The sequence below is a fragment of the Denticeps clupeoides genome, chromosome 4 (assembly GCF_900700375.1).
Source record: "Denticeps clupeoides chromosome 4, fDenClu1.1, whole genome shotgun sequence".
In the NCBI taxonomy this organism is placed as follows: Eukaryota; Metazoa; Chordata; class Actinopteri; order Clupeiformes; family Denticipitidae; genus Denticeps; species Denticeps clupeoides.
The window spans coordinates 14778677-14804019 of record NC_041710.1 but is presented as its reverse complement, the minus strand read 5'-3'; the positions used below and the strand labels follow the sequence as shown (position 1 = coordinate 14804019).

The following is a 25343-nucleotide window of genomic DNA, read 5'->3' as shown; positions in this document are numbered from 1 at the left end:
AAATATTCCTAATCTGATTATAACAGATAAATCATCCCACCTTAACCAGATGGCCAATATAAAAATATTTAAACAAACTAAAAAAATATTTAAACAAACTAAACCAGGGTTTCACGACCGGGGGTGGTGGTGGCTGCCCTCTTGTGAAACCCCACAAGTCCTACACCTTGGAAGGTTTGAGGCACTCATCCAGAAAACCCTTGTGGCTGTATGGCACACATAAACAGACAGACGGCATAAACTACACAGACCAGTCAGACGGAGACAACCCTCGGGCTACGTGTTGGAGAACTGCACTGCCCATCCATGGAACAGCCTGGTGATACTGAGCAATCAATAACACAGGTGGAATTAGCATCATCTGGCCGTGATCAGGGCTTGCTTGTCATGTGAGCCTGCACCCCCCTGTGGGGATGCCGAGCGTTGCACAGTGTTAACATAGTTGAAAAAGCAGCTCAAAGTAGTGAGCTGCTGGTGTGGAAAGAGAATAAGCTTGACTGTTAACATTAAACTGTTAAGTGGGGGGGGGGCAGAATTCAACCCGAGCCCAAAAGAATTGCACCTGACCTGACAGCTCTCCTCCCAGACAAACAGCACATGAGATCGAGTCAGTGCGAATAAGGGTTTGGCTAGTTGGTTGAATGAATTAACTGCTCGTAAGACCCAGGAATTGTCACACCTGCTTCAAATCGATTAGGAATTCCATCACGGCCCTAATCTTGTCTTCATCTGAGGAAATGCCTCCCGGAGTAATGCGGTAGCCTAGGAGGCTAAGCTCTTCTGTTATGTATTTTGGGCTGCAGAGTGGTTTGGTGTTTGGTGTTTTCCTTTTAGGCTGTTCGCTGAGTGGAGTTTGGGATTCCACCTACCTATTCCCTCATCATCAGTCTAGCAATCAACTGATCAATTTAACCACAAGACTATCTTGTCTATCCTGAAGAGGCTTGTAATTCAGGGCTCAGCATGGCAGTTGTTTGCTTCCTACCATGATGAGCAATGTTACCAAGTGACTTGGATCCACCTCTACCTCACGTAGACTCTCCCTCCTCTGGTGTCCCTCAAGGCTCAGTACTAGGTCCTCTCCTTTTCCCCCTGTACACGAGATCACTTGGTGAGGTCATTTCCTCACATGAACTAATATTCATTCCAGAAAATCCTTCACCCCATCAGCATCTTGCTATTTACCTCGACAACTCACAGCTCTCTCCTTCTGCAACAGCCCGCAAACTTGGAGTAACAATAGACAACCAACTCTCCTTCTCGACTCACATTTCCCGCTGATGTAGATTCCTTCTCTACATTATCAAACAAATCCGTCCTTATTTGTCAACACAGGCCACCCAGATACTGGTTCAGTCCTTAGTAATCTCACGACTGGATTATTGTAACTCCTTTATAGCTGGTCTACATCTACCATCCAACCAACTAATACAAAATGCAGCAGCACGACTGATCTTCAACCTTCCCAAATTCTCCCACAGCACCCCACTGCTACGTTCCTTCCACTGGCTCCCAGTAGCTGCACACATCAGATTCAAAATACTGATGCTGGCCTACAAAGCCAAACATGGAGTAGCACCATCCTACCTCACAGCCCTTATTACACCTCGCACCGCACCTCAAATACTCCGAGCCTCCAGTACTGCTCGCCTGGTCCCTCCATCTCTGAAGGTACGAAGAAGACACTCATCTAGACTCTTCTCTGTCTTGACCCATCTGTGGTGGAATGAACTTCCCCTTGAGGTCAGAACAGCACAGTCACTGAGTACTTTCAAATCTTAGCTCAAGACCTTCCTCTTTAGAGAATGTTTAGATTAACTTGTAACCTTCTTATTGCCTGACTTATGTACAACACTCTAGGTTTTGGTTGGTTGTTCACTTCTCACTGTAAATAAATGCACAATATTTCACTTTGGCCTGGTCTGTGTGTATTCCCGCCACACACATCAATCTCCTTCATTGTCATGTTTCCCAGCCCCTAGACAGCGACATGACACTTCCAAGCAAAATTGCCATTTGTTCAGTTTCAATGTCAAATTGGTGGGCTGAATTCAGGTCAAAACTTCACAGAGGTTCCCCAAATGCTGAACAAATGTGGTAGAGGTGATTACAATATCGTCAAAATAAACAGCAAAGCATCTATAAATGAGGCCCAAAAGAACATTGTTCATGAACCTCTGAAAGGTTCCTGGGCATTGCACAATCCAAATGGCAGCACCCAGAACTGAAATAAGCAACAATGAAAGGCATACACAGTCTTTGGCCTAAATTCCTCAGCCATTGACAGTTGCCAGTAACCTCATGCAAGATCGAACCTCATGCAAGTGGAGTTCCTCTTCCTAAGATGTCTAAGGACTCACCCCCCCTGGGGAGGGGGTAAGAGTCTCTTGAAATAAGCTGGTTCAGTCCATGAATATCCACTCAGAATATGTGTTTTTCTCCATCAAAAAAGATCATTAAAGGCTTGTTGAACATCCAGCATTGATGCTTTTTGCTGCAAATTAAAGGAAGCCTCCTCTGTTTTGAAGTCCAATTCTCAGCCATGTCACACCCAATGGGCTCTAGGTAGTGTTGTCAGCTAGGTGGAGGAGTGGGATTGAGCAAGCTCCCAATTGCCCATTTCATGAACACTCCAGCTGTTATGTTAAGTGAAGTGATTGTCACTTGAAACACAGCAGCACACAGTGATATTTGTCCTCTGCATTTAACCCATCACCCTGAGTTAGCAGTGGGCCATGACAGGCGCCGGGGAGCAGTGTGTGGCACCTCTAAATCAAACATTGATAAGTTGAGAAATAAAACACCAAACAAACTGAATATGGACAAGATCGGGATTCGAACCGGCAAACTACTAATTATTGGGCCGCTTAGTTAACTGCTAGGCCACCACTGCCCCGTGCTCATCACCCTAGATAGGACTCGAACCAACAATCACTGGCTTAGGAGGCCAGTGCCTTATTGATTAGGCCACTAGGGTTTAAGAACTTTCGAATGGGCTCGTCCGTACCTGGTCCTCGATTCGTGCAGTTGATTTTCAGCTACTGTAGTAAATCTTGTCCATATTCAGTTTGTTTGGTGTTTTATTTCTCAACTTATAAATGTTTGATTTAACACAGCAGGATATTTGTTTAAGAGAGCATTGCCCCCTCTTGCCCCAGTGTAGAGCCGGCCCTGGACAACATACCAAATTTCTAAACATATAGTTTAGCATAGTGATCTAAATCTTTTCATCTTTAAATCCTATATGAAAACAAATTCCAAGTAGATCGTTGTATTGTATACTACTATTTATTTTTAACATCTGTCCTCAGATAGCATCTGTTGGTACTTTTTTTTATCTTCATTTCCCTTCAGTTCTGACCTTGATAATCCACAGAGACTCACAAACACCTTTCAAATGTTGTTAAAGGCAGTAGAACAGCTGTTCACATATATATTGTATAGGACTGGAATTATGCTTTTTGTGTCTGTGAAGAGATACCAGAGTTCACATCTGTAGCTCCTACTCTCTGTGTCCTCCTTAACGCCTCATATAGCTTCCATAATAGGCATGAGTGCCCCTTCTGTGGCCCAGGGGTGGCTTTGAAGGACAGGCCTGAGAGGCTTAGGGCTGTACTGCATCTGCTTATCTGTGGGTGTAAAAGAGATATTCCAGCAACATTTGTGTCTCCGTGTGGCAGATGTAGAAGTGAAATACATAAAACTGACAGACATGCGGATGGCCAGGTAGGGCACTGAAGCAGGTTGCGGGCCAACAGTACAGTGGAGATGAATCCATTGAGGGTCTCTAGCCTTGACTGTGTGATTCACTGCATTCCCTCAAATCAGCACTGCCCTTTCCCAGGTTGCTTTCCTCACCATGTCATTACCAGTGACCTTGCAAGGCAGGATGGGAGTTTTGACAGCCAGGAGGAGCAGATAAAACCCTTGACAGTTCTTTTGATTTATCTTGCGCTCCCTCACTCCACCAGGAATATTGCACTCAAATGAAAGTTATTTAATTTTCTGTCATGACATCTTTCATTTGGCCCTCCACTCTTGACCTCACCTTGTCCTGTGCTGTCCTGTGAGAGCAAGTCCTCCAGAGACCCGATTTCATCTTAACCTTAAACCAGGTTACTGCACTGTCAGATAAATCTGACCTTCTCCTGTGCCCGGAAAACTTCAGCTTTGGGTAAACAAGTAATGAGCCTGACTTCACTTGTAAGCCCAGCTCTAGATTTAGGAATGCCAACTGAGCTGCTCAGATCAAGAATTCCTTAGAGGAAAGTACAATAATAAGATTTACAGTTCAATACATGTACTGCAAGCTCCAAAAAGTGTTTACTATCATAAAGATCTTAAAATGTTGCAATGCTTCTGTTTTTTTTTAATTTGTTAGCCCTTCTTGAAAGAGTTAAAGCCAGATTAATTCTGAGAAGGATGCTGCAGTTAATCTGAAGACCTCTTGAGAGAATTAGATGCACTGATCCATGCTGAACGCTGCCTGATGGGCCATCAGTGTAGCTGTTCATTTTTCATTAAACTGCAGCTTTAATTTATCCTTATTAATTGCCCTCTTAATAAGGTTAGAGGGCAATTGTTCCATACACACATGAGAAATTTGCCTGCCATGTCCAGCCATATTTTTTTGATGAGGTACACATAGACTGGGGGGATATATACATGCATTATGAAAGTCTAAGGGTGCCGTGTTATGAGGTTTGTGCAATGATCAGTTGCCCTGTTATTTCTCTATACAACAGAAAGGTCAAAGATGTCATAGATAAAGATGCTTCCTGTTGTTAATAAAATTTAGGCTGATTGCAGTATCATTTTGTTTTAACTAAATGCATTATAGAGCATTATTTGGGCATCTAATGATTAGCATGGTCCCATACCCTTTTAAAAATTGTTTTCAATAGCCCTCTTCATTTTGTATAACACAATTGTATGCCCCCTGAACCACACCATCTAGTTCCAAAATACTTTTACAGCCATAAAATGTAACAGTCACAGAGAGAGGCTCAAAACTATATTTTGTCATGAAATTAAGATATTTTTGTGTTTTATTAACATTAACAAAAATATGTAAAGATAACAAATGAAGAAATATTAATAAGATTTTTTGGAATGGGAATTTGTAGTCGAACATTATTAAACTCTTCGTCAGTAATTTCAATGCAGTTTGCGCATTTTCCATCGATTGAACACATTTCCCCATGGATGTGAATGTTGAATTTAATTTGCTGGAAATGCTGTAATACCAGTAGTAATTACCTGAGTAGGACATTATTAAAAAAAAGACAAAGTGAAGGTCAGTCTGAGGAAAACAAACAAATAAAAAAGCTCATAACTGATATAATGAAATAACCCAGTAAAACCTTATTTCCTTGGAGTCCCAATGTTGCAACATGAAAGTATATCAGAGACAGTAAAATAAGCTTCATATTCTCAAATAGCCAATGAAATAGTAATTGCACCGTATTTGCTGTTTCTCTTTTCCTGCTTTTAGGAAAAAACTATGTGAGGCAGGGAAAAGGATGCAAACACTCGACTCACAAACACAGGGATTTAATAATAAATAAACATGACAAGGGGTAAAAGACAAGTGACCAAAAGAGGACGGGACACAGCAAGGATACATTTTTACACGTTAACAGTCATGCAAGAAACACTCTCTGCACACAAAAGCACTGTATTCAAACCAGTCCAACTTGATGTTACCTGGCAGAAAGAGGCATGGCACAATAGAGGTTAAAAGGATGAACAGTTTCTAATGTATTAACCCCAGTAGATTATTATTGCAGTTACATGTGAATATTGAATGTAAAAAATGTACAAATGTTAAAGAGAAAACCAAAATGAAAAGAAAGAGTGAAGGGAGAGAGAGAGAAAAGCCATGAGGAAATAGGTAAAATAGAAAAATTCCCCTCAGCTGCCGATAGAAAAGAAAATGAAAAGTCCCTGACCACAAGTGAACAATCCTTTATACATTTGACCCACAGGAAGTTGTCACCGACCAATCAGAATGTGTTGTTTCTGTCTTGTCCTGCCCCCGTGGTCTCCCGTCTGGGCCAGACAACGGCAGGGCGGGGTATCACAAAATCCAGTGGCAGGCGTTTCACACCTTTTGCCATTTGACAAAGATATGGAGAACAGAGGTGTTGAATCTCCATGCTCAACAAAAGCGCAGAAACACCATGGCCCTGCGACGTCCCATCTTACACAGGAAAAGACAGAAAATGAAATCTAGAGTATTTGTAAAAGTCTGAATAATAACAAGTCTTTCCAGGGCTTCTGCACTGTTATATTATAACAGAGCTTCAACCTGGACATCTTTCCACCAGTGAGTCAAGGCACTTGAAAAAACAAATTGTGAATACGATTTTGTGAGCATTAATCTCCAAAAAACAAAAAAGGTCTGGAATTCAGGTGGAGGATCTACATTTGATCATGGAAACAGAAGATGTAGAGCTGTTAAAATCCGGCCAATTATGGCCTTATATGTGTATGTGTGTCTGAATGTGTGTTAGAGCCAGAGATTGTGGCAACTGCAATAGTCTCAGCTGGGTTGCAGGTTTGGAGGAGTCAGAGGGAAAGACACAGGAGTGCTTTAATGTGCTGCTCAATGTGAAGATGAATGGAGCCCTGGATTCGACTTATCTGCACCTCAAATGTTGCAGCTCCCCTGCTGATCGGTCCGCTCCAGGTCTCATCACACTGGGCTATAAATACACACCTACGCCTCATTCTCACCCTCTCTCTCTCTCACACACACACCATACAAAGCCTAGTTGTCTCTCTGCCCTCTTCACATTTTTCTAAAAAGAAATGGTATCCCATTTTATATTCCTGTGTCATGTAGCCTCTCATAGGTATTGCAGTGCTGGAATCTAGCCTCTGGGATACACAAAAACTAATTGTGATAATCTGAACTAATGTTCAATACTATATTCATGTAAACATTGCACTTGAAATATTTAGAAAGAATTTATTTTGTTGAGAGGGGGCATGTTGTCAACAAGCTCTAAAAGGCTTGTGATTATCAAAATTGTCGTGCCATGTAATATCAGGAACCAATCAAAAATCAAACTTTGATAAAACAAACAACATAGAATAAAAAGATACCTATGGAATCTGCTGCTGTCAGGGAGTCTCCCTGTGTAATGATTCCAATGCCACCCTTTACACAGATAGATACTGCACTTTAGTTCACCAAACCTGAGCTTTATTATTTTCCTTTAATTCATCTTTATTGTAAGCACGGGTGAACATGTGTCACGGCGGCTTCCCAGAGGGCATCATACACCCGAGGAGAATTCCCAGAGCACTGAATGCAAACCATGCCCCCTTTTTTCCCCACATCTGACTTTCCCCGTAAATAGGCTTTCCAGCACCAGTGCATTAGGTTCAGGTGTTGAACCGTGAAAAACAAGAGAGAGATGTCTGTGGTGCTCCTCAGAGGTTGGTTTTGCTATCCTGTCTTATGCAGAGTCTGTGCACGATTTGGTTAAAGTCTTCTATTTCTTCATGTTTTGTTCGTCCAGGTTGAGGAATCTGCTGCCAAAAACAGGAGATTGGAGTGTATGTGGCGTGTGCCCCCCATGTGAATGCATTCCTTCCCTTTCCCAATTTCCAATTCCCCCATTTTCCCAAAGTAGAGCCCTATGTGTTTGTTTGTCCCAGTTAAGAAAGTAAAAAGTGGCACATATTTGCTCTTGGGTCCTTTCATTCTTTCTGTTTTGTAACAATTAGTTTAACAAAACAGTAGAGATAACATTTTGTTTCTGCATTTCATTGGTTCTTAATTTCCGTCACTTATTATCTTTAACTTATTATAAGCCCAACAGTCACCTATTTCTGGGGGTAAAATCAATGAAATGTAGCTCAGCTAGTGAACCTGGGTCCAAGTCTCAAATCCAATCAAATTGAGTTTTCCGGTAGCCTTCCACTGTAACAAAAATCCTAGGTATTGCTTTTCTGTGTGTCTTGTACTTCACATCTAAGGAAATTCCATGGTATCGACAGAATCACCGCGGTGCACAAAACCTTTGAACTACAGAGAAAAATAAGAAATGCTGTTGCAAATGCAGTGCACAGTTCCAGAAGCAATATATTAAGAGAAGCCAAACCACATGCCGGGTTTCCATGACAATTGAAATAGGATGTGTTGTAATGGGCCCCCTTATTTCTTCCTTGAATCAAGAAATAATTTCCAATATGGGGATTCATATTTTTGTCAGCTGGTACAAGCATTTGCTTATTTTGAGTCATCATATGAAGCAGAATGGAGGCTGAACCAGTAAAAACCAGCCAGCATCCCCTGACAGAAATTTGGCAAGGTGGCAGTGCCCAGAGAAGAGGTTTTTATAGCTGATGCAAAACCAAGCAGATTCTACTGGAAGCAATAGAACCAATCCCTGACCAAATAATGAAAAATTTGATGATTTAATAGGTCATGTAGATGTGCTGAAGGAAATAATCCCTTCTGCCCCATCCACATGCTGAAATGCTCAAAAAATGTGTGCTGCTCCTTTAAAGTAATACAATGTATTTACTTTTCATCACCAATCACCAAAAGCAAAATATTTTGTTTCTGCCCAATAATGGCACAAATTATAATTAACTGTTCACTACATTAGAAAAGCCAGGAACACAGGAGGCATGACCCTATGGCTTCCGCCAGTGCTGTATTCCACACCTTCAGGTGTTCCTGCACTGGATTGTGGCTGGTTCTGTTTGTGGTGGAGGGGCAAGGTTTGATCAATGGCTCGGGTACCAGCTCATTGAACTCTGCCCTAAACAGCTCCAGGAAGTCCCGTAAACTCATGTACATCTTTCCCCAGCCCCAAGATGACCCAATCAGACACGGTAGTATGGTGCTGCGTCTGTAAGCGAGGGAAGACAGCAAAGTACACACCACAGGATGTTAGGAAGGGTTGGCATGTACCTGCTGCTCCTGAAAATGGTCTGGACAGACTGGGCACTTCCCACAGGGGGCTGGGCGCTTCACTGGAGGTGGTGGTGGACGTTTACGGCAGCAGGCGGAGGCGCTGGTGCTGTGCTTTATTTCTGCTGGGGAATGTCCAGGCAGAAGGTAGGCATGTCCGCAACCGGAGCTGGAGCGCTGGGTTCCCCGTGGGGCAGTCCCAGCAGCGCAGTTGCTGGTTGGTGACTCCCCGTCGCCCTGTTACCCCAGTGTTGCCATCTTCCTCTTCGCTGTCCTCTCGTCTTTATCGCACCACAGGAAGTCACATGGGTCCACACAGACCTGTCGACGATCAGGGAAGGGTGCAATGCGACAGTCCCCCTGGAGCAACTTAGGGTTAAGTGTCTTGCTCAGGGACACAATGGTAGTAAGTGGGGTGAACCTGGGTCTTCTGGTTCATAGACGAGTGTGTTACCCACTAGGCTACAACCACACCTGTCCATGGCTGGAGCCCTGCTGTCACCCAGCTGTGACACTTAAAATAATACATTTTAGGAGTCACTGTTAGGAGTGGTTGGAATAAGTAGTGCATTAAAGGTTTTATTAGACTTTGGTAACTCAAAGAAGATAATTAACATATTATTCACATTATTGTAACTTCCAGGCACTCTGTAAGACCCTGGGAGTTCCAGAGCCAGTGCCCATGTCACAGACTCTACCACCAAAACTCACCTTAAGTACTCTCACCATCGTTCACAATGCAGCATAAACCTCGGCCAGGGCACACATGCTGCCTCCATTACCTTCCACTGTTTCGGTGGCTTTAGCCGGGTTGCCAGATATGCAGTCAGTGTATCAGTTCTGCATCTCACCTCTTCCACAGTCCCATCTGTCTCAGAAAGGTAGCCAGGATCAGCAACCAACACCTATCCCTGTCTCTCAATGTCCTGTGAGTCCCAACATTCTTCACCTTCACTTCAGTCACAGGCTCACTTCACCTGACCCTGCATTCATCAGAACCTCTGGTCCCAGTGGAGTTCCTGGGTTCAGTGTCAGATGATCCCTGTCTGTCTCTTTATTTTATTTGTTGTCTGTGTTGCTCTCCTCTTTCCAGGAGGGTACTGTAACACAGTTGTACCCCATACGGGCGCCATGACTGTGTTAGTCTTTTTTGGCCTTAATTATTTTGACTGTCACATTGGGCTGGACATGGCGAGGAAGGAGGATGCATACACATGACGTCAGAGGGTGGGGGTTTAATACATAATAAACAGGACAGGGGAACATCACCACACAATGACATGACAGCAAACAGACATGAACAGGATAGCTTTCTACAATTATATAATTATACACAGGTGACAACAATCAGGGAACATTACACAAGACTAACATGAAACTCCGGTCCGAACTCCGGACCCGGAGTAATCCCTTCCGGACCGGATCATGACACTGACGTATGTCCCGTTGCACTAATTGCACTTATGAGTACCTGGTTTACCATTATTTGCTGTCTTTATAAGTTGTGGGGCATTCCAAGTCAGAGCCTACTGTTGTGTTTTGGCTGTTAGGTCAACCCCATTCATTGATATTTTCTTTATATTCATATTAACACATATTTATATTTGTAAAATTAAATGGAATTTGCAAAATTGTCGGTCACTTCCTGATGATTTGTTAATCACTTCTTGTCTATTTGCAGATATACATGCCACAACATTTGTGATCTCAATCCAGTGTATTTGTGAAATTTGTATATTTAAGTTGACCATTAGTTAATATAGCTATTGTGTGTGAGTGCTCCACTAGAAGAAACATGCATAATTTGTGCTTGTGTGAGCTGTTGGTTATTTCACAACACCAGCAGCAGCCCTTCCACACACATTAAAAGCAGAAGGCTTTTGATTAACACCAGCCTAAGAATCTGGAACCTTCCTCACCTCACAGAAATGGACAGCCCTTGATGTACTGCCAGTGAGGAGAAAAGATCGACATGATCGCTATTTGTGCTGCTGACTTCACAGGTACTAGGAGCCTGGGGATATATAGTTCCATAATGACTTTGCAATGACTATTGGTCACTGCAGTACTTGCCAACACAAACTGACATATGCTCTTAATTACAGACCATTGACCCTTTTCCAGATAGCAGCTAAGAGGCAAGAAGATATATGATTCAACACCACATAGCATTTCAGAAATAAATAAATTCCAGGGTCTGCTACAAGTCTTAATGACTGCTTTCTGCAGGTTTGACTTATGTAAGTAATTAATTTTATGAATGTGCAACAGGGAATTTTTTGCTGAAATATCTCCAAATCAAGATTTTGTGCGTAACCTTCTGTGGGCAGAAGATCTGAGAATAATGAAATACTATAATTATGAATAATTATTTCATACTTCATTATTTTAAGATTATGTTTACACAACTGTTCACCTATAGCAGTATAGCACCTATAGCAGTATCACAGTATAGCACCTATAGCAATATCACATTACAAGCTCTGTTGCACTACATTATTTACATTGTTTATGTGGTTTGCACCATGTGCTCTTACTTGTATATTGTGTTTTTAAATTTTATATATTATGCTGATATTTATACCTTGTATTTAATGTTATTGTTGTATTTAATGTTACTGTTTGTATGCACCATGGGTCTGAGAGTAATGCAATTTCAATTCTCTGTGTCCTGCACATGTGGCAATAAAGTTGACTTTGACTTTGACTAGCTTCCAATGCTACAGTTCATAACTTTTTCCATATTTTGTTTTGTTACAGCCTTTTTCCATTTTTCCACACAACAGCCAAGAATGACAACATGTATTCACAGCCTTTGCTCAATACTTTGTCGATGCACCTCGGGCAACAATTAAAACCTCAAGTCTTTTTGAGTATGATGCCATAAGCTTGGCACAATTATCCTTGGTCAGTTTGTCCCATTCCTCTTTGCAGCACCTCTCAAACTCCATCAGACTGGAAGGGAAGCGTTGGTGCAGCCATTTTAAGATCTCTCCAGAGATATTCACCCCCCAGTTCAAGAGTGCTCTGGAGCAGGTTTTCATCCAGTATGTCTTTGTACATTGCTATACATAGTACAAAGTCATACAGCTTCACTGTAGGGATGGTATTGGCCTGGTGATGAGCATTGACTGGTTTCCTCCAAATGTGATACCTGGCATTCACAAAGAGTTCAATATTTGTGTCATTAGACCAGAGAAGTTTGTTTCCCATGGTCTGAGAGTCCTTCAGGTGCCTTTTGGCAATGTGCCTATTTTTCTGTAACCTTCCCCAGATTTGTGCCTCAAGACAATCCTATCTTGGAGGTCTACAGATAATTCCTTTGGCCTCATGCTTGGTTTGTGCTTTGTGGGACCTAATATAGATAGTTGTGTGCCTTTCCAAGTCATGTCCAGGCAACTGGTGGAATCAAATTAAGCTACAGAAACATCTCATGGATGATCATGAGGAAACAGGATGCACCTGAGCTCAATTTTGAGTTTCATGGCAAAGTGTCATGACTGGGCTGACGGGGAAAGGACAGGCAGAAACGGGACATCTGGGCAAAAGAGATTAACACAAATGAAAACGGTACTAATGACAAAACAAAGGAAACAAACACAACATACAAACACAAACCTGCAGGTGTGAGGCACAAGGCCAGGAACATAAACAAGCACAATGTCCACATTAATGCAGCAATGTCTGTGCGCTGCTTCTTGGGTTTTATGGAGTCCTGATCCATTGAGCCAAATTGGTGTCAGATGGGATGGATCCATAATCATGGTCACGGATTGCTCCGGTGACCGCTTACCGCATCGCAGGGTGGTGCCGTCTGGGCCCCTGCTCTTCCCTGCTGGTGTCCCCAGTGTCCCTCCTTGCATCTGGCAGGGAGGCGGACCTGGACCACTCTGTGACCATTTACCACGTGGCAGGGTTGCTGTACCAGGGTGGAGCCGCTGCATGCCCCTTTTTCTGTCTGACTGCCCTGGGACCATTCACCGTACCACAGGGACCATCCTTCAGGGTCCATGCAGTCCCTGTCACTGCAAGGCCCTGCCTCCAGCAGAACAAGAGACATGCCTGCCCTCTCTGTTACCAGAGGTTCCAATCCACAACAACACCACACGGATATTGTCGTTAGCGTTTTGGGTTGAATTTGGGACTGGGCAGGATGAGAGGGAAAGAGTAGAGAGGAGATGATCAGAATAAGTCTTACAGGTAAGGAAGGAGCCAAGTCGAGTTGATGAATGCCATTCAATTACTGAGCAGCTGGCAGTGGCCATCTTGCCAATTTATAGGAGTCATGACAGCCCCATGGCCCCAGGGCATCACACAAAGGCTGTGAATACTGTACATATGCTTCCTCAGTTTTTTGTTTGGTTAATAAAAATGGAACGAAATAAGTGGGCATTTTTTTTGGTAAAGAATGATGTGTATAACTGTATTTCCAGAAGGTGGAGGTTAAAATAAAATTAAGTTTAAAATGCAGAGGCATATCAAAATGCATAAAAAGATTTCCAGTTTAAACCTGCTGCCAAGACACAATGAAGCTGTAAGAAAATTAACTGCACCACCTCCTGAAATGGCACTACAGTTATGCACAGAGCTTAGAAATAGAAGACCCATATAAATTATGTATTAAATTCGTTTAAAATTAACATAGAAAACATGTTAACAATGACCTCATTTGGACTAGAATTAGACCTCATACTGAGGTCAAACTGCCCACAGCTAATACATCTCAAAACCTCTGACTTCTACATCCATTTGTCTCTTTAGGCTGAAGTAATGATGAAAAACTAAACGTTTGTGCTGAAGTAAAAAATAGCTCAGAAAATTACAGGTCTTAATCTCTATAATTTGTGCACTTCAGACTTATGTCTCTTTTTTTGCATTCAAAAATTACAGGAAAAACTGCATTCATTTTTGAACCAGTGCATTCATTATACGTGCCTTACAAACAAAATGTTCAACTTTAAAGATGCATCATGAATATGAATCTTAAAATGTTATGGTGTGTAAACTCAAGATAGATTCATTAGTCTGATGATTTAAATAAAAAAACACATGTAAGGAACCTGTACTTGATTGTGTCATAGAATAGGTCAGGGGGAAGGCCAGGAGGCGCATGAGTAGACATGGCAGAAGGTTCATATATAATGGGTGAGTACTGGGGCAGGAAGAAGGTGGACACTTTGGCTGGCATGAGCAGGTAGGAGACAGGTAAATGTGTGCACAGTTATATAATCAGCTTATTGTACAATTTGTATTTAAATATATGTATTTGTTTGTCTGAGCATAATTGTTCCTCCAGTAGATCAGTGCTGACCAGTGTCTTCCTGCATCTCATTTACAGCATTTATCAGACACCCTTATCCAGAGCGACTTACAATCAGTATTACAGGGACAGTCTCCCTGGAGCAATTTAGGGTTAAGTGTCTTGCTCAGGGACACAATGGTAGTAAGTGGGATTCGAACCCGGGTCTTCTGGTTCCTAGGCGAGTGTGTTACCCACTAGGCTACTACCACCACCTCAGTAGATATTTATGTACTTTTCTTACATTAATCTTAGGGTGCTTTCACACCTGCAGACTTTGTTTCCTCCTTTGGTATGGTTTGTCTTGTCTTGTGTGAACACAGTAACCGCACTCAGGAGACCATCAAAACTACCGCACTCAGGAGGGCATCAAAACAACCGCACTGAGACCCTCAAAAAGAGGTGGTCTCTAATAGAATCAAATCGGACACTCTGGTGCAGTCCGCCTTGTGTGAACACGTTCCAAACCCTACATCATGTCCCTCCAATTTCATAGTCAACAACAGACCAAAGCAGAGAAAAAGTTCTTGTGTGGTTTGAAGCAACATATTTTGGTTCGCTTTTTTACTGTGTGAAAGGAAACCAAACCAAAATGAAAATGAGAATCCACTAGCCAACGCACTATTAGTGTGGACAGCACAGCGGACAGCACAGTGGACAGCACAGCAGACGGTGACACAATAAAATGTGTCCTCTGCTTTAACCCATCACCCTTGGTGAGCAGTAGGCAGCCATGACAGGCACCTGGGGAGCAGTGTGTGGGGACGCTGCTTTGCTCAGTGACACCTCAGTGGCACCTTGGCGGTTTGGGGAATCGAACCGGCAAACCTTATGATTACGGGACCGTTTCCTTACTTGCTAGGCCACCACTGCCCTACCGCTGTTTCATGATATGTCCATTACATCAATGTGTTTCACATGAGAGAAATGATGGATAAGACAACAAATGTCTTCATTATGGATCATTAGTGATATTCATATCTTAAAAGCACTATTTTGCATTATGTCTCAGTGACAGATATGATTTTAATGTATTGTCCACTATCCCACATTGGTATATCCTAGGATAAGTTTATTACCATTTGTATTGTAAAACTGAGGAGAATAGAGTAAAACTCTCTCTCTACTCACAAAAGCACTGTATTAAAAACTACTCCAACCTGATGTTTCCTGACAGAAAGAGGAGTGGCACAATAGAGGTTAAAAAAACAGTTTCTAATTTATTAACACCAGTAAACTATTATTGCAGTTACATGTGAATATTGTATGTAAAAAAGGTACTAATGTTACAGAGGAAACCAAAATGAAAAGAAGGAGAAAAGGTAGAGAAAGATAGAGAAAAGCCATGAGAAAAATAGGTAAATAGAAAGGACTCAGGTACTGATGGGAAGAATCCCCTCAGCTCCCGATGGAAAACAAGATGGAAGTCCCGAGACCACAAGTGAACATTCCTTTATACATTTGACCCACAGGAAGTTGTCACAGACCAATCATAATTGGTTGTTTCTGTCTGGTCACATCCCCGTTGTCTTCCTCTACGCAAAACAAAGGTGCAGAAACATCATGGCCTTGCGACGTCCCATCTTACAGTATTTTATATACTACTGCATAAATGTATTTCAAAGCACAGGCTGAAATACCTGCTCACATGTAATGTATATACTACTCTACAGAGCTTCCGCTACCCCAGATGAGATGTTTCTCCTGTGACAAAGAAATTCAACTTGAATGACAGGATGAGTGACATTTTGTTCTCAGAGTCCCAGTGTTAATAGTGAAGCGAATTGCTTTTAGACCCTTTCCACCTGAAGGGTTGAAGTCTGACTAAGAGACTGTAAAAGACAGTAGCACCTTCTGTCTAGCTAAAGGAAACAAATAGTCAAAAGGTTGCAGAAGTGAAAATGGAGAAAACAGTTGTTTCTGCAAAAGGCAAAAGGTTATTCAGCAGCAAACACCAGAAGACTGATAACCTGTAGAATGCTCCCTGTGTGTGTGTGTGTGTGTGTGTGTGTGTGTGTGTGTGTGTGTGTGTGTATATATATATATATATATATATATATATATATAAAAACTCAACATCACACATTCATATGCTTATCCAGCAATCTTAGGTGCAAAAAAGGAGCATCACGTGCATACATACATAAGTCACAGACACATCAATTTAGCAAGAGCATTTCGCAAATTTTGTGTATAGATTTTTGTGTATAGATTTTGCTTACTCCCCCTGTGGTGCCATATAAGTGTATGAATGAATTGTGTGTGTACCCTGTCATGGGCTGGCACCCCGCCATGCACCAAATGTCCCAGGACCCAATGGGGATTAATCAGTTTTGGATAGTTAGTAAGTAAGAGCTAGCAATGATTTTGGATTGTGGGATGAATCTGAAACACCCTTGAAAAAAATTGATATTGGATATGAGAACATCCAAAAACCACATGTGGATATCTTTACTCTGCAGCACCCGTGCTGTGCTGCCCCACAAAAATCAGGACTTTTCTTTAAAAACCGAATGGGTCACGCTCATCAGCCTTTTGCTGATGCATTAATACATTTATACATTTTAACGATGATTCCTGCATCAACATTCAGCATTCAAGCTATTTTTTTGTTGAATTCTATCTTTCTCTGTCTTGCCATATTTGTCTTGCTGCTAAATTATTTAAACAATGGCTGGATTGACAACTATGGCATGTACAGCTTTAGTGGTGTTTATTTCCAATATTTTTTCCCTATTGGGATAATTTAACATCTGTTAACAGCATCTGTTTAACAAGCTGTGCTGATCTTTAGGGGGTGTGTGTTTTCTCCCCATTTCTGTCTTTATTTTAAATATTTACTTATATTTTCTTATTTACTTTAATAAAATAAAGGTCATAGGAAATTAAAATGACTAATTATCAAAGAAAAACAGTTGGAGGTTAAAAGTAAATTATGACGAGATTAATTACTGATGTTACTGTTTTTAACATTTTAACACTTGTGTTAAAGAAATACATAAAGTTTTACCAAACATAATCAATAACATCAATGTCATTTCGGAAGCTGTGAGACAAACATGGTAGTAGCCTAGTGGGTAACACACTAGCCTATGAACCAGAAGACCCAGGTTCAAATCCCACTTACTACCATTGTGTCTCTGAGCAAGACACTTAACCCTAAGTTGCTCCAGGGGGACTGTCCCCTGTAACTACTGATTGTAAGTCACTCAGGATAAATGCTTTAAATGTACTATAAATCCCATGATGATGGACTGATTCTTCTGATTAAAAAATGTAGTAATTGTGTATGTATGTATGTATGTATCTTTGTGTCTAAATATCCTTAGTTTGCCTCCTTGTGCAAATGTTTGTGTGTCGATTGTAAAAAGTACCAGAAACAGAATCCATCTCAGTGATGAACAGAAGGGGCATGTAAAAATGGTACCAAATGTTGCAGAAAAACCCAAAATTAAGGAAATGAGAATGAGGCAGAGGGAAAAAGACAGAAAACAGGGAGCCAAGCTCCAAAAAGAGAGCCTGGACCTGTAGAAGAGGTGGGGCAGAGGGTGGAGAGCCCAGAAGCTAGAGGAGAAAGCCCCAGCTGCTGAGGGGGTAAGAGCCTGATGGAGGAGTAAAAAAAAGAAGCCAGAAGCAGTGAAGAGAACCTCTTTTATACTCGGCATTTGACTCCCATAAAGGTTGCCACAGACCAATCAGTATGTCATTTGATGTTCCTGCCTTATCTAAATAAACTTTGGAGAAACCTACATCTATAATTTACAGCTAGGTCACCAGCCATCATAGTTTTTGCACAGCAGGGAAGGAACCACTCCACAGAGCTAAAAGCACAGCCCAGCTGTTTATATCTCCCTGATGTTCTACTTTAGATTTTTGTAACATTCCTAAATTAGCTGCCTAACCTGGTTTTAATAGTAGTTACTGTTTACTGTAAAAAAATATATTGTGATCAGCCACAACATTAACAATTGGATAACACAGACTCTCTTGTTACAATGGTTCTTGACTGATATGTGATTGAGGCAGAAAATAACTGGCAAGTGAAAGGATTTGTGATGAGCTCCAAAAATGCAGCTCTTGTGGGATGTTACTGAGCTACAGTGGTCAGGACATACCAAAAGTGAAGGAAATACAGCAACTGTGGGGAGCTACTGTGACTCAGCCCTTTTTCAACCTGATAGCGCACCCTGCCATACTGCAAAAGTAGTACAAGAATGATTTGAGGAACATTAGAGCAGAATGTGTAGGAGGGATGTACTGGAAAATATAGTCTGTTGGAGCACCACCGTGCAACTTAGAAGAGGGAGCTGCTACTAATGGCCATATTCTGCATCAGGCCCTTAGAGGTTTGTTGGAGTTCATTCCTTGGTGCTGCTTTGGCAGCAAACAAGAAAACTACTCAATAACAGTTGGGTGGTCACAATGCAATGTATTGGTGGTATCCCATGAAAATAAATCATATGGGGTTGGGAACAGAGCCATTATACATTAGGCACCAACAATTTTCTGTTTCTCATTGCTGAGGAGGATGTTGCAGCCAGGAACCTGTTGGAGGCAATATTGAACCTTTTAGTTCAGCATGATGAACGTGGTCCTACCCAAGCCAATGTGCACCTGCCTATTGAGCATTTAGAGTTAGCTGCAGCCAAATGCAATTATTATTTCAAAATGATCTGCATCCCCTCAGTGCCCTACCCACTTTTGTTTCTCAGGACAGAGAAGGATTTGCTGCATTCATTTCTTTTCAAGGCTCTCCAAAATTGATAGGGGCATTTACATTCCCATGGAAACTGAATCACATATTATTTCTCTATCTAATAATCTTTTCTGTATGGATTGCAACAATTGCATAGAGGATTCAATTGTCTTTGACTCAATTCAAATCAATTGAAGGGGTTTGTTTATTCACATAAATATGAATTGTTCTGCTCTCATTGTCAGTCAGCTCATTCTCATGTTACATATCAGTTGAGATCTGTAGCAAATGACAAGTGTCTCCAATCAGTGTCTCCTTTCTTTTGAGTTTGATTGGGTGACCCTGATTGAACTCTATTAGACAATGTGTAATTGCCCAGTGAAGTCCTCCTTTGAGCCATCAACATCAGCAAATCCTTTTTCACAAGTCATTGCAGTCTTACCCAATCGATTTTTGCCTCTGTTTTGGCTTCCCTTTGTTTGGGAGGGATGGGGACAGCAGCACCCCACCCCCATCTTCTTCCAACCTGCCCTCCAGCACAGGGCTTCATCTCCTCTGCCAGGAAGCATTACACAGGTCATTCATCTCATGCTGCTGCAGAGCCCACTCTGCTTTCAGCTTCAGCTGTGTCTCCAGCCCTGCAGAACTCAGATGGCCTGTGGTGGAAAGGAAAAAGGCCACTTCAAATGTCCAAAAACGTGTGTTCACAGGGAGAGGACAAGGGTGCAATACAAAAAGTGAATTGTTAAAATTAACTGATACTGATGGTAAGCAGACCATGCATACTTGCTTCATGAATGTACAATAAGTTCACCCCCATTCCCTTACTGTAATTAGCAAAGAATAAGAATACATTTTGAAAAGACAAAATTAGGGCCTATTAAGCAATAATTTATTAATCTGAATATAAAATGCAATGTAATGTGTCATCAGACTTAATGCAGCTGTCACGGCTGAGTGCTGCTGGGCTTCTAGCCTGCACTAATCAGCCTGAAAACAGGGCTCAAATCATGGACAGATGATTAGGCACCCATGATTTGGGTCCTGTTAAAAGGAAGGAAATGACAGCAGAACAGGGTTGCTGCATTAACATGGTACCTGAGACTGGCCTTTATGCTTGAGTTATTTCAGGTCCTGTCAGTTTGACACATGTCTGCAAGTTTTTTAGTTTCTTTTTGTTTCCTTTTGGCCATTGTGCCTTTTGTCTCAACTTGAAGAGACAAAAGGCACAATTTCTGCACTCTCCTTCCCTTCCTGATCCCCGGACGTGACAGAATGCAGCAGCCCATTCAAGACATGTAAAATACCTAGAAAGCAGATTGCAATGGCAGTGGGTGCCAGCGGGGATTACTGGAGCTCGAACTGTGGGAGAGGGTCAAGCATGGTGCGTTGTGGCAGGAGAGCAACCTTCGCAAACTACAGGAAGGGTTCCGCCCAACTGAAGTTGGGTGCGAGACGTGTCGAGTGATACTTTTGAAAAGGCTGAAACTTCCTCCCCGATTTGCGACACCCGGAAGTGGCCAGGTCTGTGGATGAGTGGGTGGAGTGAGGACAAGGATGATGAGAGCAGTGAGGAGGCTTGGTGGGCATTGAGCACAGAGGTTGCATCTACCCATTGTGAATGCCCTGTCGAGTTGGGACCTCTGCACTCTTCTCCAGCATGCCTACTTTGACGAGATAGATGACAATGACAACAAACTGGTGGGCATGTGGCACAGGGTTTGCGCTTTCCACTGCACACATCCTGGATCAGCAACTGCAGGTTCCCTGTGAGGTACCTCTCTAGTTCTGGTCATGGACACATCCACCTTCTGCACCACTGTTTTCCCACAGGTTGGCAGGATGGTAGTAGCCTAGTGGGTAACACACTCGCCTATGAACCAGAAGACCCAGGTTCAAATTGTGTCCCTGAGCAAGTCACTTACCCCTAAATTGCTCCGGGGGGCGACTGTCCCTGTAACTACTGATTGTAAGTCGCTCTCGATAAGGGCGTCTGGTAAATGCTGTAAATGTAAATCCACAGCAACAGCGTCCCGGCCAGCATGAACAGCAGCCACCAGTTCTAGCTCCTCGCACAGGTCTCCCAACTCCACTTGGCATACCAGCGGAGTCAGCAATGGCTGCCCTCCACCATTTGCAGCACAACATTCTACCATCTGCCGGTTTATGCGGGTGTGCAGTACCTTTACATTTCCAGCATTCATCAGAAGCCCTTATTCAGAGCGACAGTACCACCAGCAGCCACCCAGTCCAGCTCCCCGCACCCTGCCCACTCCAAGCGGGTCTATAGAGCTGTTCACGACTGCTACCACTGACACCCACACTCCCACCATGGTCTGCAGTGGGAGACTCCAAAGAACTCCAAAGCTAAGCAGAACACCAAGGCAGATCCCTGACCCACAGTCCAGTGGTGATTTGGCCACAGGAGGCCCAGGGCAGGCACTCTCCCAAAGTATTTTTTAATAGGGTTGCTCCTCCTGAAGGGGGGTGGGCAGGGAAGCAACAGGGCTTGACCCTTTGGTAGCCAGTGAGGAGGGTGAGACAATGCCAGGGAGGACAACCAGCACCAGCTAAATCCGCTTAGGCATGATTGCTCAGGACTCCTTTAAAAGCAGCAGTGGGTGCTGCTTTATTAATGTATACAAACTCATACCTTGTTTGTAGTTTCTGTCTTTCGACACATGCCTCAGGGCCACTTTTAGTTTATTTCTGTTCAGTTTGGCCATTGTGCTGGTTTCTTTTGTGTTTGAGAATAAAATACTTACCTTCAGTATTACTACCTTCTGCGCTTCTTTCTCCTTCCAATCTCGAGTCATGACAGTGATGAAAAGCTCTGTTTCATTTCACCAGGGAAGTCCACTGTTCAGCACCACAGACAGCTCCTCTGTATGCAACCAGATTTAATGCATTAAATACATTTACTACATAAATAAGTCACTTGGACTCAAGGACAGGTCCTTAGAGGTTTTTGTCAGTGCAAGCGAGAGACAGGTGAAGACCGATGCATATGTGGGTGACAGGGAAGGATAAAAATGTTTCACTGCCTTTGAAAGCAGTATGATAGTCAGGGCCAGGTGGTGTGATCTCAGTGTGTCAAAAATGTACATCCCATATCTGGATTTATTTAAAGTAGTTCAGTGTCCATCTGTACTATCATCTGACCTTATGTAGCAGTTACTGTAGGTGTAATACATTGAATGTTTCCCCCTAATAGTGTAATATTATTTAAAATCCCAAGGTTTACCACTTCATATAAAAAACATTTGTTAAGTAAATGTAAAAAAGTAAAGCCACTTCTATGACGTACAAAATGTAATCTTAGTCCAAATAAACTTGCCAGTTTATTTCAATGCTCCACTACACATGATTAAATGCAAAAATGACTTGATAATAAGTTGAATATCTTAAAAAAGGTGCTAAATCAAGAATAATCATCACGCCTGAGGGGGGTGGAAAGAAAATGACGGACTCTGAGGGTTGAACAAAAAAAATGGGAATCAATAATGGGAACGAACAAATCCAGCACGGCACATGCTGAAGCAGGGTCATTTCTGTCAGTGGGTGTGCCAAGGTTCACAGCCAGTCAGTCACCTCTAACTACGGTTAAACTTCCAGCAAACACTATGGCTTGGAATGGCTGTGCAGACAGGTACAGAAAGTCCTTGTGGCTACGCATCAACAGCTCTGTAGACACACAGGGCTTATGTAGGGGAGCTTGTTACGCCAGTACACCGACTGATCCCTCTCTGGGCCGAAGAGACCTGGGAAGGGAACATGATGAGGTACCCAAAACCAGGAAGTGCGAGGGAAGTAACGCCAAGTGCACACAAAGGGATTGGGACTTACCAGGGACCCTGTGGCTACAAGTGACTCAGACTCAGCCCCTAATGCTCAGGGGAGTGGGAACATGCTGTGGGGGTTGGAGCTGGCACGGACGTGACAAAATATACTGAAGTTTATGCATTGCTCTACAGGAAGGGCTTTGACCAATCATGTGTTCTAGTGAAACCTCTGTGCCATTTACATTTATTTTAGTACATGAGCAATCCAAGGAATTCATCTTCATCAGAGTCTCTGAAGGAATGAAGGGATGAAAGAGGAAGATGGGATGAAAAACTATCTCTCAGCTGACAAATAGTTGGTATAATGAGAACAAATTGAAGCTTCTCAAGAAAAGAAAAATATCTTTTAAATCATACTCAAGAGATTCGGAGCAATTAAGTGGGCTAACTTTAAGCTAATGCAACATTTTCTTATTGCTGTTTAATTAGGTTGGAATTGTAGAGCTAAAGCAAATTGTCTTAAAGTTTATGAAATATTTACATTGGAAGGTCCTCCAGGACTCTACATTAAATTATCTGCAAATCCTACTGCACTTTACAATACATAAAATGATCAGATATGAGGGATGTGGATATAAATGCTGAAAAGCAAAGATGAAAACATTTGTAAGGTAAAAAAAAAGATAAATTGCCATTTCCAGGATGTGTATGGTGCAGATGGCAGTGTATGAGATTGTTCAGTGGGAGGCCCATGTAAATTAGCTCATGGGCAATTTAAATGAAGTCAGCACAAACCACAAGTCACTTTCAGGCATGTGACATTAAATAGATTACACAATATACTTTGTATACCTGACAAATCTAAATAAACACACCTTTTTCATAAAATATTGCTTGATCTTTTCCAAACTATTGGCCATGATATAAATAATGAAATATAATTATATTATATAAACACTATATATTTATGCATTCAAAAGAATTCTATCATAAACACCAGCTTTTCAGCATTTCACCATTGACTGCATAAATCACCATACTGTATGGACTTTTAATGTAGGGGTTCTGAATATCTGATTAGTTAGAAAGGACTGCATGTGCTCATGGTGGAGGGTCTGGAAACATTTCACATGATACTAATTCATACCCTTTTTGTATGCATACAAAAGAAAAAAAGTCACCTAGTGCTCACCTAGTGCTCGAACTTTATTCCATAATTTTTTAGGGCAGTTCATTATTCTAACATTGACTTGACAGAACAGATAATTACTCATATCTTTTTTTCTGCATATTAACAGGGACTGTGTCTGGTGTTCGTAAACCCCAGTCTCATAAGAAATTCTCTTTTATGAGTCATTGCATTACTCTTCAAAGTTGTTTACCTCTATTGTGATGAATTAAAAACTAAAAGACAATGTTTTTGATAAGATCAAATTTTCAATCAACAAATGCAACACAAGAGTAAATGAGAATAATACAGAACGAGTTTTGCATGCAACCACACAACCTCCTGGTCTTGTATGCCAGTGTCCTATCACTTAAAGTGCAATGCACCTCAGTAATCATATTCTGAAATTTTGAAATGGTAAAAGCAAAGGATTAGATGAGCAGTGTAAAACTCCATCCCTGAGGTGGCAGAATACAGTTCCAGAATACAGCTTTGGTGCATCTTTTAGGAGCTAATTATGAAGGCTCTCATGAGCAGAATTAAAATAGTTAGAGGAACAGTGCAGGGTTATTAAAAATCATTTTAAGATCTAAAAAATGTGAAAATGCTGTCAGAACCCTCTGAAAGGCCACAAAAAAATCCGGCACCTGTGACTCAGGGGCAGAGGTAAGCTGGATCTGCACTTATTAACATTCCTAAGCCTAGCATAGTCTGGTTCTGTTCCCCCAAGGCTTCAATTCCAGCAGCATCCTCCGGAGTTCTCCATTTTGCAGAAAGATAACTGCTTCATATCAAGCCGGCGGCGATCAGAAACCAGGTTACCAAGGTTACACACCGCCAGGAGACCACATTATGCTGGATCTAAAAATTGGGTTAAAAAAATCTCTCACCCTGTCTTGTGCTTTCTTCTCATTTCCTTTCTCCACCGAGTCCCTGTTTCGTGTTCATCTCATTAGGTCTTGCTAGTCACAGAGCCAGCGTTATAATAATGAAAAGTAATTAGCAGAGTTTATCCAGAACTGGAGAAAGTTTTGGCTGTGAATCTAGATTAATGGCACGGTCTGCGTGGGCAGGAAGCAGCATTGAGAGTCACTGAGCAGAACATCTCTGCTGGAGATTTGGAGCTGTTGGCAAAGACTAAGGATCAAGGTACTATCAGGTCCAATACTACAGCTGAGGCCTCCTTTGAAGTGAATTAATGAGAACATCGGAAATACTGGATGTGAAATGGATAACTCAAACACTGGTTTGAGTTTTTTTTTGTATTTTATAACAGTTTTGAGGATTTTAGACTCGCCAAGACTATTTTTATATTATGAGGAAGCATTACTTGATGGAGCTGTGTGATTGTGAATGTGCAATGCTTCAGTATATATCTGAATAAAGAAACTTTCATTACTTATAAACCCAGTTGGAACCAAAGATCTTTTACAGACATCTTAAGTGTTTTTCCATGTCCAACATGC

At 42.0% G+C, this 25343-nt stretch overlaps 1 long non-coding RNA gene across 1 annotated transcript; it reads right to left on the bottom strand.

Moving 5' to 3' along the window:
* Positions 1-19455: 19455 nt before the first annotated feature.
* On the bottom strand, positions 19456-24845 carry LOC114787661 (uncharacterized). The gene is made up of 3 exons (XR_003749436.1): positions 24768-24845; positions 21693-21811; positions 19456-19583 (listed from the first exon to the last, which is right to left on the bottom strand). It is a non-coding gene; the product is annotated as an uncharacterized LOC114787661 (long non-coding RNA).
* Positions 24846-25343: the final 498 nt, after the last annotated feature.